Source organism: Felis catus, chromosome D3 (genome assembly GCF_018350175.1).
Source record: "Felis catus isolate Fca126 chromosome D3, F.catus_Fca126_mat1.0, whole genome shotgun sequence".
Taxonomy (NCBI): Eukaryota; Metazoa; Chordata; class Mammalia; order Carnivora; family Felidae; genus Felis; species Felis catus.
The window spans coordinates 83,286,820-83,305,579 of NC_058379.1; the positions used below are offsets into that span (position 1 = coordinate 83,286,820).

At 37.7% G+C, this 18,760-nt stretch overlaps 1 long non-coding RNA gene across 1 annotated transcript; it reads right to left on the minus strand.

The window, feature by feature from the left end:
- Positions 1-3,689: 3,689 nt before the first annotated feature.
- LOC123381096 lies at positions 3,690-18,433 on the minus strand. The gene is made up of 3 exons (XR_006587614.1): positions 18,227-18,433; positions 11,447-11,521; positions 3,690-6,015 (listed from the first exon to the last, which is right to left on the minus strand). It is a non-coding gene; the product is annotated as an uncharacterized LOC123381096 (long non-coding RNA).
- Between the last annotated feature and the right edge of the window lie 327 nt (positions 18,434-18,760).

Consider the following 18,760-nt stretch of genomic DNA (forward strand, 5'->3'; position numbering starts at 1 on the left):
CCTTTTCAGTAGAGAGAAAAATCAAACTCATTGCCTATCACAATTTATTCAAATGAATGAATCACTGCCACAACAAATTTACCCATCTTTTTTTTGCCATGTAATCAACACTTGAAAACACGGGGCATAATGTCTTTATCTCATTTATCTTATGTAAAAGGAATGAGTTTTACTTTTGAGAACCTCCTAGACAATAACTCATCCAATATTAATACATTACTTAAGTTGATAAACAGTTCCATGACGATAGAGTTTGTATTTTGCTATTTTTATCTGTGATGTCTAGAACCATGCTTAATAAATGATGACTTAATTTACTCAATAGACACTAAATAAATATTTCCTGAATATGTTCCAACTCCAGCCAGAAGAGTACCACCAAGCCTAACAGAACTCATTCTTTACCTCAAGCTATTCCCAGTAGCCTCAGCCTCAAAAGGACAATAGAAATGTAGACAAGCAGAAATCACTAGGCGATATTGCCTCTCAACTATGCTTTGGAAGTTGAACTTCATAGATTATGAGCTAGATGAGGAAAAACAGGATTTCTATTTTGACTTTGTTGCTCTTATTTCTAGCACTGGACTTTATTAGGTAGTAAAATAAAATTTATTTAATGAACATCAGATCTGATGAATAGTATTATGTAAAGAAAGGTGGTTTTAGGTAGATGTAGGACAGTGAAAGGTATACTGGCTTCCAAATTTTGTTGTAACAAATTGCCACTGATAGCTAAAGCGACTGTTGCTAACAAGGTTCAAATGGCTGGTCTCTTTTTAGGAGTATTTAAGAGGGATTCGTGGAGTGCCTAGGAGGCTCAGTTGGTTAAGTGTCCGACTTCGACTCAGGTCATGATCTCACCATTTGTGAGTTTGAGCCCCACGTTGGGCTCTGTGCTGACAGATTAGAGCCTGGAGCCTGTTTTGGATTCTGTGTCTCCCGCTCTCTCTAACCCTCCCCCACTCACACTCTGTCTCTGTCTCTCTCTCTCAAAACCGAACATTAAAAAAAAAATTACAAGGGACTCAGATTTGGGTGGGAGGGATAGACCAGAAGATCTATATAAAACCATGCATCCAGTGATGTCTGTTACCTATTACAAGATCATTGATAGATATCAAGTTGTTTGGTGAAAAGTGTCCCTTTGTGGAATTGATTTAAATGGTTACTCTACTGTGATCTATTCTTTATGATCTAATTACTTGTGAAAATATGCCATTTGGAACAATGAACATAGTAATATACTGCCTTTTAGGCCACACGCTAACACCAAGAGTCCCCATCCTAATGACCTAACTTTCAGTATGTACAGAAAGTAGGATTCCCCCCAATTAAACACACACACACACACACACACACACACACACACACACACACACACACACTTACATTCAATGTGATCTAATGGAATAATATTTCCATGGCGTATTACATGCAAAATCTTGTGTTATGCATTGTAGGAGAATCTAGAAATGAGAACACAGCGGTTCTTATCCCAGTGGATTAATTTTATAAATTGCATGCATACGCATTTAAAACCATCATCCCTTTCGTTCTTCTGACTAGTCAATGGAAGCTAAAAGCAACGTGCACTCTCAGGGGTGCTGTAGGTAGTGCCTAGTTTGAGGTGAGGCTAATATTTTTCTCATTCTTAGAAAAACAATCCATGATTCAGGTTAAACAAATTTAGATCCAAAACAGTTATTTACTCTTCTGTTAAAATATCTAATCATACTAATTTCATCAGATTTCTGAAAGGTGTTTTCTGCAACCAATCAACGGGAAAATAGATTCAATTACAAAATTAGAGTTATATTGTATTTTACACACGAGGTTTATCATAACAGATTAATGCCTGCTATGAAGTATTAACACCTTCAGGGTTCTAACAATCGCATCAATAACTCATTGTGAAGCATTTGTCCAGTAAATGAGTAATAAAAAGTTAAATCCCAAATATTTAAAATAGGTCTACCATTAAGCAATTTTTGAAGTTTCCTAGATTTAAATCAAGGAGTACAAACCACGTTGATCTTCAGTTACTAAAATACTGTATTTTTTGTAACTTCTGCATAGAAAACATAACCTTGCTTCAAAAGAAAAGAGTGAAGAATAACATTTGAAATAAAATTCCCATTTAAAACATCAAAACAGATAATCGGTTCTTCCTCATGCTGCTGTTGTGTCTCTGGAGGCCGCAGGCTTAAATGACACTGATTATACCTGTTACTCTAATGCATTATTCATGAAATTGGTGATAGAGCATCTTCAAACAGCCTGTCATTTTCCATTACATTCCATCAGAGAACCATATGCCGCTCTCCCAGTGTATTGATACTGAGGCATACTTAACATACTCAAGCATATGGACACATTATAGACTTTCTGATGAGCTTCTGGAAATACTTATGCAATGCTTTCCATGGCCCTTATGATAGTGCAGTGCTTTGACTAACACGCTCAGCAAAGGAGGCTATAGGTAGCTTCCAGGTATTAGACCTAAAGTAGAACACTAAAGCTTCCTGACTTTTTTTCTTACCTGTCAGATGGGGTTAACGAGGTGGTTGTGAATACGAAATATAATACAAGCATGTGAACCCTATCAGTGTCTGTCAGAACAATGATGTTCAGTCAGTGCTTATTGTACCAGCTAGGTTTCTACTGTTTCGACAGGTAATAGAAGCATAAAGGAATTTTCCAAGGGGTAAAATACACTTTGGAAGTTTAATGAATGAAAGCTGTGCATATTTATTTTGGAGCAGCCAACACTATACAAAATACACTCTTCCACGATTTAGGATGTCAGCCACTAGACCTCTCAGTGAATATAGAAGGAATTCTTGTGGCTAGGAGGTTAGCATTTTTTAGTATCTCCATTTAGCTACACTGGAGACTTTTTTTCTGGTTTGTCGATGCCATATGCCTTTGGATGATAATATTTATTGCCATGTTTATATTACTCTGAGATGCAACGCTACATGCTTTATCAGTTGGAAACAGCCAGATTTAGGTTTTGATTATTAAAATAGGAAGCTTCTTCTCACCCCTCTTTTGATGATCAGTTGACAACGGTTGCAAAGAATTCATATGCTGCTCTCTGCCCGAGCACATTAAAGATTTGCTGGTTTTAAGATTAAGAAAATAACCAATGCCTTTAGACCCGCAATATCTTTCACAACTTACTAAAGTTATCTCAACTTTGCATTTCGGGATTATTCTCATTGCTTTTGTAGGCAGAAATGCATAATCTCACCAAATGGAAAACAAAGTCTAAAAATAGACAAATTCCTTTAGAGTGACAATGTGGGAAGAGAGTTTGTCCCCTAATAATCTGGAGCTCAAGAGGTGGGTTTACATGGAGTTAATACCAGAAGATAAGTACTTGAAGTTGGTGTGGATTTTGAGGTTAAGCCCAGCTTGGCTTCTACTGAGAAAGTGCTTGAGATAAAGAAATTTGACAATTAGAAAGGCAATCAATTTGCATATAAGGGTTGTAGCACTTGCTAACTGAAATCTATTACTATGAACCACTGATGTTTGCCAGAACAGATTTATGGCTGAGACTGCTATAGAGAGCAATAGATTTTTCACTTTTTTTAAAGTACATTTGACCTCAGATAATTTTTATGTAGTAAACTGCTTTTCTTTTCATGAGAATTTGAAAACTATTATATCTGAGTCACATCAAGTGACAGAAAATATTGTGTATTTGATCCAAGGTAAGAATGACAACAGAGGCCAGAATAAGTGAATGTATATGCAGGACAGATTATATGTACCATGCATAGGTTATATATACACAAGCAAGAATGATGGACAAACAATATCTGAGATTGTCAACAATTGACCTGTGAGGTTACTGAAATGGTTTTGAAGTCAAGTCCGTGTAGAAGCTGGATGTTATTTTTTAGAATTGATATAGTAATCAGTGTTAACTTTTCTTCAATCTGTGGACTTGGAGTTCTTATTCACTGAATTCATGAATATTGTAACAAATGACATTTGCTAGATTATCATTTTATAGTTTACTTGATTGCTGCTTTGAAACACGATTAACGTATTTTCAAATTAACCCCACACAATGAATTCTCAAAATCAAAACCAATTTTAAGTATTTTTGACAAAGCCTATACTGCACAGACGATAGGTAATTGGAACGCTTAACTTCCTTTCATTTAAGTTTAGTGTTTACTTCATCTGATCTTTGCATTAGGTCTCTATCTTTTATAGGGTCTCTCATTTGGTCTGTTTCATGTAAGGTACCAGTCTGTTTCTGACAGGTGTGAAAAGAGAGATATGTACCTGGGATTCATATCTTAGTAGCTTTCCTTCTGCTTAGGAGGTCTCATTCCAGTGGTTCATTCCAATGGTTACCTACCAGCATTTTCCTGCCTTTATGCTGCTGTACCCTCCCCCTGCCGGAACACATTCACAGTTATAAGCTGAAAGCAAACATCAAAGCTGCCTACATCACAGACTCAGTGTATCTTTTCAGGACGCTAGTTTTGTGCTCGAAACTCTCGTGTGCTTTTCTCTGCAATTATTGAAGTTTCATGGTTTTCCCCCTGTACTCTGTGAGCGTGGTGATCTCTCTCCAGTCATTTTTGAATGTTAAGCTATTCTTGGGATAAGCCTACCTGGTCAAGACCTTATTCTTAGTATGTATTGTTACATTTCCTTCGATAATATTTTAAGGATTTTTAGATGTTCCTGAGGAGTTGTCCCAATAGCTCTCCGCCAGGACTTTACAAGTGGAAAGTTCCTTTGCAATTTTTCTTTAACAAAAGGAGAATCTTCTATTTTTAAGCGGTGAGGGGGAAGTAAAGAGCTTTCCCTGCTTCTGCTAGTTTACTATTGCTTTTGATTCAAAATTATCCACATACCAAAGGGAGCCTTTCCAGATAACCCTCAATATCAAGTACGGACATCAAGGTCAGGCTGAACATATCAACACAAGTTCGGTTGTTCCCCTACTCTTCTGGATAAACTAACTTTGGAATTTCTTCAAATATTTGATAAAGTTTACCAGAAAGGCCATTTGGACTTTGAGTTTGCCAGAATTTAAAGGGTTCGCATATTTAGGTTTCTTTCCTATTCTAGCCAATGATTATGAATATGTAGAACATGACATTTCTCATAACATTTTAAAAATATACAATTCAGTGGCCTGTAGTATACTCACAATATCACATAATCACTACCTCTCTCCAGTTCATAGTATTTAACCCCAAGAAACCTGCTCAGTAAGCACGCGTGCCCCATCACCAAGGAATAGTCGCTTGGTGTCTGGAGACTTTGTTTTCCAGAAGCTGACAAAGATTCTGATGATTTTGCTTGATTTATTTGATGCCTACATGGAAATATAGGCTGCAGAGGGGCACCTGGGTGGCTCAGTAGGTTAAGCATCAGGCTTGATCTTTCTCAGGTTATGATCTCGTGGTTTAGGAGTTCGAGGCCCACATTGAGCTCCGTGCTAATGGTACAGAGCCTGACTGGGATTCTGTCTCTCCTCTCTGCCCTTCTCCTGCTTGTGCTCACTTGCTCGCTCACAAAATAAACTCAAATGATTTTTTTAAATAATAAAAAAAAATAGGCTGTTGGACCTGCCTACCTACACTGCCATTTCCCCATAATTTCTTGCCTTTCGTTTCAATAAGGTCTCACATTTCAGGAGTCCTTGTAAGTTAGAATTTGAGATTTGAATTTTTTTGATCTTTACGGTACATTCGTGAGTGACGCAGGATTCTCTTCAACAGGAATAAAGCCAAATTTCTGTGAGATGGGGACTTTGTCACTGTCTGCAAATGACAAACATTTAGCTGGTACCTCTTCTGTGCCGTGTGGTATCCTAGGAGATGTACATTACTTCTTATATCCGTAACATGGAATTTGAACTCAGAACTTCCGTTCTAGTCTTAGCACAGCTCCGTTAACAAATTACATTTGCATGATAGTCCAGAGTTGAATAGGGTTAATCTGCGCTTTCCAGTTGCGAGAGTAATGAACACATGCGGCCTAGATCACAAGGGGGAGATGAACACTTGAAATTAAATTCCCGTCTCCAACTTCAACACGTGCCTTTTTTCACTCCGCCACCTGACTCACCACACACCCACCCTTTAGACCCTACGTCATTAAAATGCTAACCGAACGTTCTCCCCTTTATGATAAGATAATTTGTCTGTGTTGTGTGTAATTTAGCAACAGCTAGCTAATTATCGTTGATTTCACAGCATTAGCTTATGGCACCTGAATATTGAAGGATTTCTAACAGAACAAAGCAGCACACAACTTGAAATATGCTGATGGCATTTGCAGGGTGTTCTGTTCTAAGCAGGAAAAAAAAAGCTTTTGATTTTGAGCTGGATTTTGAAGCAGTAATATCTCAGCTAGTAAAAGTGTCAGCTTCATGGTGGATAATGTAGTGATGTACATGAAATGTAATAGTGGCAAGATGTTTCTTGGGCTTTTTATTATAAATATTGTATAAACGTTGACCTCTACCCAGCCCCTTGGAGATTTAGGTGTCTGTTTGAATATCCCAGACAGATTTTGTCATATCACTATATTCTCATATGTGCCTTTTGAAATTGTGCTCTTAAAAATGACACCATTTATGGAACCCATAAAGAACATGATTTCTCTGGAGTTTTAGGTGATTCTAGTGAAATATTGTAAAGCAGGCTGTATTATTAAGTAGTATTAGAACTTTACTCTAGGCAGTTATATAAGGGGTTTAAGTATTTAAACATCAAATCAGCTAGCCTGTTAGGTGCTCCCTAAATATACAATGGAAGATGTGATCTACAGAGATTTTAACAATTCACATTCAAATAGTTGTTTTCTACTTCAAATGAAGATACGTCCCCTTACTTTGTCATATTTTGTCACTTAGTAAAGTTAAGCCTTTGGGTTTTATCTTCGCAACTACTCTCCCCCACCCCATTGTAAAAGGTACTTTGTTTTTCTCTTTTGCTCTTGAATTAAGGCTATTAATACCGGAAGTAGAACAGGAGAAGAATTAGAAATACGTCAAACCAGAAAGTTAATTGGGAATTCATTCTGCTTCATTAAAGGGATACTGTCTTGGCACTTTTGAGGACATCAAATGCGTATCAACAGAGGCAAGAGAAGAACCCACTTTTTGTAAGATGGTTTAGACTATTTTCTGGCACCTAGCATTCCCTGTTCCTATTTCCTCCTTAGCCCAATTCCCTAATCTTCCTGCAAATCCTGTGAGGCGCCCAGTCTCAATACATTTGTTCTCTAGATGAGTTTACTTTGGACCACCTGACTAGCTCAGAAGATGATTAGTTCAGAGAAGTGGATCCTTGATGGAACTGGGACTAGAGAAACACGAACCAGTTAATAATCAAATATTGGAATGCCGTACCCACGTGTACAACAGCTTGATAGTTAACCACATCATTTCTTGAGACCACCTGTTACCAATTCCCCACTGAAGGCACAGCGTTGAAAGCCACAAAGAATTACGTTACTACAGAATGAGGTAGTTGAATAATCATAGAAGTCCTAAAGAACGAACCAAAATTCTTAAGTTCTTAGCATTAACAGTCAAAACCATAGAACACTCATAGATCTATTCTAAAATCTTTGTAACATTAACTGAGCAAGGATACTTTTGATGCAGACCAAGAATACTTGAGGCAAATCCCTGTCCCTGTTTGTTCCCAAAGGCAGCTGAAATGTGATTTGCAGCTTCATCGGGTCTCCTACATGAAAATTTGGGGATTTATCAGGTAAGAGACTCTGAGAATTACACAAGAGATTAAGGACTCAGTGTTATTTCCAACACTCTAGTGATGTTTTCTTGGCAATCAGAGAAGTACTTTCTTCCTGGAGTGACAACTCTTTTCTTGCCTTGACTGGAAATGCAGTAACATACCATCCAAATGGATTCTGTGTGAGGGAAAACTCATTGCCATACCGATAGCAAATGTATAGTCTACAGTCCCATAGATTCAGATTAGATTTAGGTAACCAAGTGTCCTGAGGAGACTTATAGATGTCTTTGATTCTATAAGAGTTACAGGGATTTGCTAAGTTGCCAACCATCTAAGAAACATGTGGGATGGAGAAAGAACCGAACCCAGATTGAGATGAAATCATCCATATGGTTTCATTATAGGTAATGGGTTGAGATTTCTAGCTCAAGAAGCTAGGACTAGTTATGTTCTAAAAAGTGGTTTTATTAATCATTCTTTGATTTATGTCACTAAGTACTATAGTATCAAACACTTTGGCATACAATAATGAAGTGCCCTAATAATTCATGGAGACAGATTTCTAGTTTGGATTTATCAAGAGCTACTCACACAAGGACCTACAGATGCCAGCTATATCTTAGGATCTCTTTTCAAATACATTGGTTAGTAAAGCACCAGCCTCTTTTTTAAGCACCAGACTTTTTTTGGCTTTTTTAAAATTCTGACCCAATACTGGGTGGGGGTGTTACTGTTTCAAAAACCCCACCATTTCATGTGAGAGGTGCCTTTCTTTCAGAGTCTACATGCCAAGTTTTAGTTTCTCTTTTCAATGGTTCAACAACAAAGAATTCAGGGTCGCTATGGTGCTCGATCATGACAATCCAAGGAAAATCCAATGCTATTTTACTCAAAGAATGGGGAGAATCTAGATGATTCACTGACATGCCTACTTGTACAATACCCACTATTAAAAGGTGATCATAAGTTTTGAGACCTTATTAAAGCATAATGTCCCAAGACTCATTGGTTAAAAGACCTTGACCAGTTTAGATGTTGAATAAATGCAAAAATACACAGAAGAGAACATAAAAGCCAGCAAACCCTCATGAACAGTTTCAGAAACAAGGTACAACTTTTTTTTTACATGGTTGAAATTTTCTGTATTTACTTCCTTTCAGCAATTACATTTCGATTTGTTGGTATGGCTTAACCGTATCACTTAACGCACGGGTTACAGAAACATACCAGAAGGAGGAATGGGCACCATTCAGCTTGCAGCTAGAGACAGCAAGTGCTAAAACTTTGGGCTGCCCGATGATGAAGGGGAAAATATGCCAAAGTTCAAGAAAAAGTTGAATTAAGTGAAGCTATTTATACTTTGACCCCTGTGCATGGAAACAGGTATATATTCATGATTATAGTAACAGCTGTAGATAGATTGCACCTGCATTATTTTGGCAGCTTAGTATCCGAATCTTCTTCCTATGAGCATAGCCCCTATATTGTGGTGACTCTTAGCAAACGCCCTCAATTAATGAAATTAAGATAGATTTGGTCCTTGAGGCTTTGATATTTGTTCACTGAAGACATACATACTAAATAAGAACTACAATATGCCAGATATTATTCTAGACACATATGTAAGTATTAGATGTATGTATGTAATACTTCCATGAAGTATTAGAAGTCGAGGTGATGACAACAAAAATGATGCCTAGACACTGAATATACTATATATATATATATATATACATACATATGTACTATACATATACTATACTATATATATACTATAGTATGTGTAGTATACTATAGTATAGTATGTATAGTATACTATAGTATACTATAATATGTATATATATACATACTATATATATACACTATATGTACTATACATATATAGTATATGTACTATACATTATACTATATATAATATACTATATATATACATATATATATGTGTGTATATGTATATATGTGTATATATGTGTGTGTATATATATATATATATATATATATATATATATATGAGATACCAAATTAACTTTAAGGCAGGACAAATATCTACCTTGTATTAACATCTAGAGGCTTAAATTGTAGAATAAGCATATTTAAAGTGTTCTGTTTATGGACCTATCAAAGAACTTTCAAAGTAAAAAAACAAACAAACCAGAAGTCTGCCATTTCATGTGTCAATAGGGAGATACTAAGGATTTTTTAGGAAATAAGCAATTTCCTTCTGGTAGCAAAATCCTTGCCTGTTGGAAGAAATCTGAGTGATGGAAAGCAAATTATAAGGCTATGCATATTTGGCCAGAAAATAGGTAATAAGAACGAAAGCAGCTGATGTTAAGTGCGTTTGAGAAGTATTCTGCAGTCAGGGATATGGGTGTTAAAGAGTCAAGAGGAATGGGGGAGATAGGGAGGGTGGGAGATGCTGAGAACAGCTCCAGAAACAAGAGGAAGATTTCTCCGAGAATGGGAGGCTGTTTGGGTTTGTAGATGGGATTACTAAACGCGATACTATTCCATGATAATTTAGCTACCCTTTATCTCCTATTCTGGGAGGCAGCCTCTCCATCTTTGGCATTTCCTCAGTGACAGTGGGGTCTTTGCTATTGATGGTGGACCCCAGGGGTCTCTGCCAGTGAGGTGACTCGAAATGGGCCCTTAGATAGTTTGCACAAAGATGTTGATCCCTCAGTATGGTAGCTGGCCATGCCAGAAGCACCACCCATGTGATTAGAGCATTGGGACTTTGAGTTACAGGATGTAGGTACAATCTCTGGAGAAGGAGAGATGGAGTTCAACCTCATGATCAACAATTCAATTAATTATGACTGTGTAATGAAACCGCAGTTAAAGCTCTGGACACCTGAAACTATGGAGAGCTTCTCTGGTTGACAATACTTTGTGCATATTTTCACACATCAGTGTGATCAACATTCTACAAAGGTGATCTCACCGAAATCCATGGAAGAGAGAAATGCATGGACCACATTTGGGACGTGCTCAGACCTTACATTACCAATCTCTCCTTTTGAATGGTTCCAGTACGTAGCCTTTTTGCTACCATAAAGCTAGAATATTAAATATAGCTTTCCTGAGCTCTATACATTGGTATAGTAAATTATCCAACCTGAAGGGCTAGTAGGAACCCCTGAATTCATAGTCTGTTAATCAGAAGGGAGGGTGGCTTCTGGAAATCCCCACTTTTTTTTTTTTTTTTTGCCGGTGGATGAGATATGAGCCACCTTGTGCAAGACTCTATCCCCAGATTGGGGGTTGGCCTAACTCCACATAATCAACCTCAGAGATCACTGCCCCCATAAAACAGGGATTTTTGTGTCCGAAGAGGAGGAGGTAAATTGGGCTGGTTTCTACAGCGTTTATGTTAAAACAAAAGGAAGCTAAGAACGCTTTCATTTTCATTTGAATTTGCAGTCTGTATTTGGATAATGATTACAGCATTCTAAGGAGTTTTACTACAAATAAATAGAACAGATTTCATTGCTTGTTTAAAAAGGAAATAAGGCTCTCTGCTGTCAAATCCATTTCATGCTTAAAGAATTTCATCATGTTATCGGAGATAGAAATGCATTCTCAGAATGCAATCATTCTGCTCTGTTTAGAAGACTTTCAAATATTAATTGCATTAATAAATAAGTAATTCTCTTACCTCCATCCAGTGGGGTGGTAGAGAGCAATGATTGACTTACCATTTATGGTGTAGTCTTTTCTGAGAACAGTTCTCTCATGAAGATGGTTTTCTTCTTTATTCTCAGTCCAAATGGCTTGGGGAGGGGGGGAATCAAAATAGCTTATTCAGGTTTATTCACACTTGCAACTTTATCAAGAAAAGTAAACGCTGAAAAAGCAAGTTATAGACACTGTGGATTTGTGTCTTACTCACCCTTGAATCCTCACCTAGCAACTGCCTGCCGCATAATACAAATTCAACAAATACACAATACATTTAATTGAGGATGGTTTTCTATAACATATATGTACACACATATATATGTAATTATAATATAGAATTCAGTACAGATATAGGATACTTCTTTTAATGTTAACTTAAGTTCATTTCAGAATATAAAGGCTGGCTTTTAATAAAAGTTTTGTCAGTTGCATTTTTTTTTCTATTACTCAGTTTGTAAGGGGTAATCAATAGTGATATCCAGATCACCCAAATAATGTATTTATCCCAGTAGAAAAGATATTTTGTATTCTAGGTCTTTGAAAAAAATTATAAATCTTTATTCTAATGAGATTTTATTGAAGTTTTCCAGTTAAAAGCTTGGGCAGAATGTAGGTTCTTAGTCATTTTCCCCTAGAATAGAGCAAAATCTATTCTATACAAAATATGGAATGGCTTACAAATTCAAATATACAATTTTCATATTCCTATAAGAAATTCTTGAGGTATGAATAGGTGACACAATATTAACTTCTCAGTGCTATTTATCCAGAAAAACATCTTTATCAAGAGGTTTTAAGTTAATTTCTCATCGGAGTTGATATTTTAACACCACAACTTATTTTAGCCCCTCTGCTAAAATGAAAAATGGCAAATATTTAGTTAAATGTATTACACCGATAAAGGTGAACCTCAAAGTAATATTTGCTTTAAAAATTGCTCCAGAAAAACATTTAAGTCCAGAAGGCTTTATGTACTTATGATTTTTAAATGTTGAGTTATAGTCTAATCCCGATTTTTAAAACTACTCTGTAATACGAGGAAGACCTTGTCAAAAACAAACTTCACTGAACAGATCTTAAGGAAAATTCTTAAAAAATTAATCCCGTACTTTGATCAAAAGAATCAGAACCTTAAAAAAGTCTTCATCTCATAGGTTGTTAGCACAATTGGTTGCTAGAGAAGATTTTCATACATGCAATTTTTCTTCACTCTTAACTCGATCTAGTAATTCGCATGCATTCAGCTTTTTCTAGGTCCCCCAGTAGTTGACGCTGTAGTCACTGGCTTTCTCTCATACCATGTATAAAAACAGACGAAAGCTAAAGGAAAAGACTGTCATCCCTTACACTGATGCCCTCAAGCACCCAACTCTGAAGCCACCCATCACAATAGACAACTTGTGTCGGATTTCACTTGGCATTGCATTACTTCCCAATGAAAGCATGGTGGTGGGGGGAGAGGTGGGGGGGAGGGGGGCGGGGACAGAGAGGAGAAACTAGTTTGTTTAGTTTACTTCATGTGCAGAAGTTTATTTTATTCTCATCATCTGTCTTCTGGAGTAGTACAGGTATCCGCATTACGTGAAAAAGGAAATTTCAGAACCAAGAACTGAACTTACAAGCTTGCAGAAGAACACATATGTGGTATACAAAACCAGGTAGATCAATCCAAAAGCCTATTGTCATTTTTATTGTAGTAGCCTTTGTTGCCTTTCTCTCCACACACTTCCCCTTTACCATATTAGGTAAAATTTGAAATATGGCATATAACACTTTAAGATTATTACAACTAGGGGCACCTGGGGGGCTCAGTCGGTTGATCTCAAGGCTGGGATCATGATCTCATGGTTTGTGGGTTCGAGCCCCGTGTGCTGACAGCTGAGAGTTTGGAGCCTGCTTCTATCTCCCTGTCTTCCTGTCTCTCTGCCATCCCCATGCCCACCCCACACCCACCCTCTGCCTCTCTCAAAATTAAGTGAACGTTTAAAAAAATTAGATTATTACAGCCAATTGATCTTTGGGACAAAGGTAGAATATGTGATACATACAGAACCTGGTGTCTGACTTATTGGGAGACGATTCCTTCATCCATAAAGGCATTTTTAATTTGCACGTGAACGGTTCCAAAAGGGAGAAGGTTCTCATTTTTTAAAGATGGTCCTTTAGGATTATTTGCCTAGTGTTTGTCTAAACGTTTTTTTTTTTTTTTTGATGTTTTACCAAAGTTGGAATTTGATTTTTTTTAATGGAAAAAGACACACCTTTAATACAAAGTGAATGATTCCATAAAAAAGCGATGGGCACCTATGTTTATAGTGTTCTAGTAATCAAAGAAGGGATTTAGAAACAATTGGAGGTAACAAATATACTCAGATTCATTGCTGGGTTCATAAAAGTTAACAGCAATGTCTGCCTGCTACCTTGATTAACATGCAAAATATAGGATAGAGTTTGCTAAAGCTGCATTCAGCAATAAATGCACTGCATCTGTATCTAAAATACAGAGAATCTCCTCTGATTACACATTCCCCTATTACTATCTTATACAAGAAGATTAATGGATCACTGAAGCCCTGAGAAAAGTTAGCTGCTGAACAAAACAATGCATGGTTAAATTCAATTTATTGCTAGAAATATGGCCTGAGTATTGCAATTGGCCATTAAGAGCAGCTGAATGCTAGCTAAGGGTTCTCCACAGCAACCTGTATAAAACTTTCACCTGTGTTGATTTGGGGTCACAGACACCTTGAGAAACTGAGTTAGAAACGTTAGACTCAAATTTACTTTCAAAAAAACCTATGGAATATTGCACTACTCCTTTAAAAATTATATAAACCTTGTATTCGTATACCTGCTGCTTTAAGTATTAACAGAGACACAAACTGGTACAATTCTGAAACCTGTTGACAATGCCTGGGTTCAGAGATTTCTGGAATATGCAAGAATGCCGAGGAGGTGAATTATCATTCAGCTATACTCAATATTAGGCTTCCAGAGGCTTTTTAGTGATTTTTGTTTGTTTTTGAAGCCGTTAAATTTGAACTTTGGTGCCAAGTAAATGGGAGCAAAGGTTTATTCACATCTCCTATAAAAATCTGTATCAGAGCAAAGAGTGTCTCAGTTGTTGGAAGTTTTATAGTTTAAAGGTGTTCAAGTCAATCATCATTCTGTCTGGCTTTATTTAAATGGCAGAATGACCCAATTAATGGACAATACAAGGTGGTTTAAAATGATTGAACTGGCCACATATTAGAGGTGAGCTCATAGTAAGTCCTGAACTTTGACACATAGCCTTCAGAGTGAAAGCTAATAAGTATGGACCTAACTTTGCTCTCTCCTTTGTGAAGCAGTCGACTACATTTAAAAATTTATCATCGAGGGTCATAGGTGCTTGGTGAAGTCAATAGGTGTGCCTAGGGAATAAGACGATTAGACGCAGCACGATCAGGAAAATTCGGAGTTGACATACATCTCATGATGTTAGATCTTCAATACAGTTAGAGTTTCTCAGCATTTTTTTTTAAGGGAGCTTCATTCTGGAAGTCTTTTCTGAAGTCCTGTTTTTCACATTTTTGAAGCTGTTGGATCTTTTTGTGCATACCCAAAAGTATGATACCAATTTAACTTGTTATCATTGATATTGAATGAACTTTATAAATTACGGCGTACCACTTTTAAAACATCAGTCAGAATAAAGATTTTGATACGTCATTTTGATGACCGACTTGAAGACTGGTTAAGAGAATAGTTGAGGATTCATTTAATAATAATTAAAGATTCATTTGTCCTTTACAATTCAGCATATAATGTACCCATTTCATTTTGGTTATATGTAACTGAGTAAAAGCTAGCAAACTGTTCCAGTCGTAACCCTTTTTTTTTAAATATTTTAATTTTAAAATATCCTTGAACAAAACTGTATCTGGATTTGACACCAAAAGCAAGAGCAACAAAAGCAAAACAAAATCAAAACAAGCGGGACCACATCAAACAACCACAACAAACAACCACATTTGCATAGCAAAGGAAAGCATCGACAAAATGAAAAGTCAGCCTCCCAAATGTGAGGAAATAGTTGCACATCATGTAGCTGATAAAAGGTTAATATCCAGGAGCACCTGAGTGACTCAGTTTTAAGTGACTGACTGGAGTTCAGCTCAAGGCATGATCCCAGGTTCATGAGATTGCGACCCACCTCAGGCTCTACCCTTCCAGTGGGGAGTCTCCTTGGGATTTTGTTTCTCTCTACCCCTGATGTGTTGATGCACTCTCAAAATCAACTTGAAAATGGGCAGCGCTGAGTAGACTTTTTTCTAAAGACGACAGGCAGGGACGTGAAAAGGTGCTTAACATCACTCATCAGGGAAAGATAAGTCAATACCACAAAGAGCCATCACACATCTGTCAGAATGGCTGTTAAAAAAAGGAAAGAGCAAATATTGGCGAGGATGTGGAGTAAAACAAACACCCGTGCACTACTGGTAGAAATGTAAATTGGTGCAGCCACTATGGAAAACAGGATGCAGGTGCCTAAGAAACAAACACAAATAGAACTACCCGTACAAGCCTGCAATTTTTACTTTTGGGTATTTATCCAGTGGAGACCACTACTAACGTGAAAAGATATCTTCATTCCAATGTTCACTGCAGCAATGTTTACGATAAGCAAGGTATGGAAGCATCCCAAGTGTCTGTGGGTGGATACATAGGGAAATGAGTGAAGGGGATCCAAAGGTACAACCTTCCAGAGGCACCTGGGTGGCTTGGTTGGTTAAGCGTCAGACTTCAGCTCAGGTCATGATCCCTCAGTTTGTGAGTTCGAGCCCCGCATCAGGCTCTGGGCTGACAGCTCAGAGCCTGGAGTCTGTTTCAAATTCCGTGTCTCCCTCTCTCTCTGCCCCTCATCTGGCTTATGCTTTTTATCTCTCTCTCTCTCTCTCTCTCTCTCTCTCTCTCTCTCTCTCTAAACATACATAAAAGAAGAAAAAAGAAGTACAGTCTTCCAGTTAGAAGTCAGTCCCGGGATGTACTATCATGGTAACTATAGTTAATACTCGATTGTGCATTTGAAAGTTATTGAGACCCTAAGAGTCCTCAAAGAAAAACGTTTGTAGCTGATAGGGTGATGGATGTTAACCAGGCTTATTGTAGAGATCATTTCACAATACCTACAAGTATTAAATCATTTTGTACACCTGAAACTAGCATAATGTGTGTGAATCATCTCAAAAATAAACCTCCAAAGAATTTGAATTACTTGCAACTTGAGTTCCTTGGATTCCTTGCAATTAGTGTTTTAAAATAAGAAGTGCTAATAGTTTTTCTGTTATGAAGCCTATTGTTACTATTATTTACTCTATCACAGTTAACGGCAGGAATATTGGTAGTCCTAAAGAATGATATTTGTTATAAGTGTTAAGTTTCTGTAAGTAATAATTTATAAAAAGACTTTTCTCTCAATTGACAAAGGGGCTCAATATAGATTTTCATTACATAAAGCCGACTTCCAGAACAAAACCTGGAATCAGAAGGTTTGTTACACGTTTTGTTATACACGTTTTGTTGTAACAAAAACGTGGCTGCCAGATTTAACAAGAATACAGGATTCCAAGTTAAATTTAAGTAAATTTAAAAAACAGTTCAATAGACGTCCCAGTATTTTAGGTAACGTCTTTCTACCCAAACAGCCTTGTCTATCCGAAATTCAGTTTAACTTAGCATCCCGTATTTCTCAAGTCTAAACAAAAAGGAAATAAATTGACCCCAATAAGAATGTAAAATAAACTCTTCATCGCAGATATGGTAGCATTGCTAGGAATCTATTTTAGGTGATTGTTACCATCCAGAGTAAAGGAGAAAAAAATACGTGGAGTCTTCAACGTAAGAGACTGGACTAAAACTTCTTGTCAGAAAGAAAGAGGGTTTCAATGTTGCAGTATTTACAAAAAGAAAAAGAACTGAAAAAAAAAAAAAGCTTTTGTTTGGGGCCTTAGAATTGAAATCCAGGAGCACGTTTCCAGGTAGCCACCAAATCGTGTCCCGTCAACAGGAAAGCTTGCGTTTTTTGTTTTATTGGAATAAGGAGAAAGGAAAAGCCTTTCATCAGCTCTTTACCAAGAATCTTGATTAGGGTTGGTTACAAATAGCTAATATTGCCTAAACATAATTGGTTGCTAAAGCCATCACCATGCAAAAGTTCATGATGATAGCAAGTTGCAGGTGTGTGGGCAGAACCCTCGGAGTATTTGCGGCCCAACTCAAAAGTTCATGGTCCACCTGGTGAGGAAGGCCATAAGGCCCACCTGACTCTATTTTACCTTTCACAGTGGGAACAGGTGTAGATTATGAGAGGCAAAGAGGCAACCCCTGGTGACAGGGCACATTTCCGACACCGTTTCCAAGCTTTCATAACCTATGCTGTGTACCATAGCTTCCTGTTACTGCAAGGGAGGGCACAGCTTTGCCCGTTCTTAGGGACTAGTGGTTGTGAGACACCTGAAAAATGATGGGAATGCACCAAGAGGAGGACATAGAGCAACTAGGGCAGACTTATTGGTAAGAGATGCAGGCTACACATTATCTGGGAATATCCACGTGTTCAGAGAAGTGCCTTAGAAGGAATAGAAGGTGACGCAGGGAAGGCTTCACAAGGCACACACTGTCACACTCTTCCATTTTAAAAAAGAAGACGTTGGAGAGGAAAAACGTATACATTCTATAATCTCTCTTCGTTTCTCCCTCCTGACAAAGTACCAGAAATTCCAGGACTTAAAACAACACAAATGTATATGTCTTACCGTTCTGGAACTCGGAACACCAAATGCATCCCTTTGTGTTAAAACCACGGTGTCTGCAGGGCTGTGTTCTGTTCTGGAGACTCTAGGCAAAGACTCTCTTCTCCTGCTTTCTCCGTCTCCGGAGGCTACCTGCACTTCCCGTCAAACAGCCTCTTCCTCCAGCTTTGAAATCAGCCACAACCTCAGCCAACCGGAACCTTCGCTACCACGTCCACGCCTCTGACTCTCCTGCAGCCCTCCTCCCTATATAAAGACCTGTGGATTGCATTAGGGCCACTGGAAAAATCAGGATACTCTCCCCTGAAAAGGATCCACGTGGTGATCCCGGATCCACCTGGATAATCAAGGATACTCTCTCCTTTGTACAGACCTATGCTATCACCTTGGGCCCACCTGGGTAACCCAGTGTAATTGTCTCAAGATTCTTAACTACTCACATCTGCCAAGTGTTTATCATAAGAGAACATATCCACTGGTTCTAGGGATTAGGGCGTGAACACCTTTGGGGTATTCTTGTTCTGCCTACCATGTTTT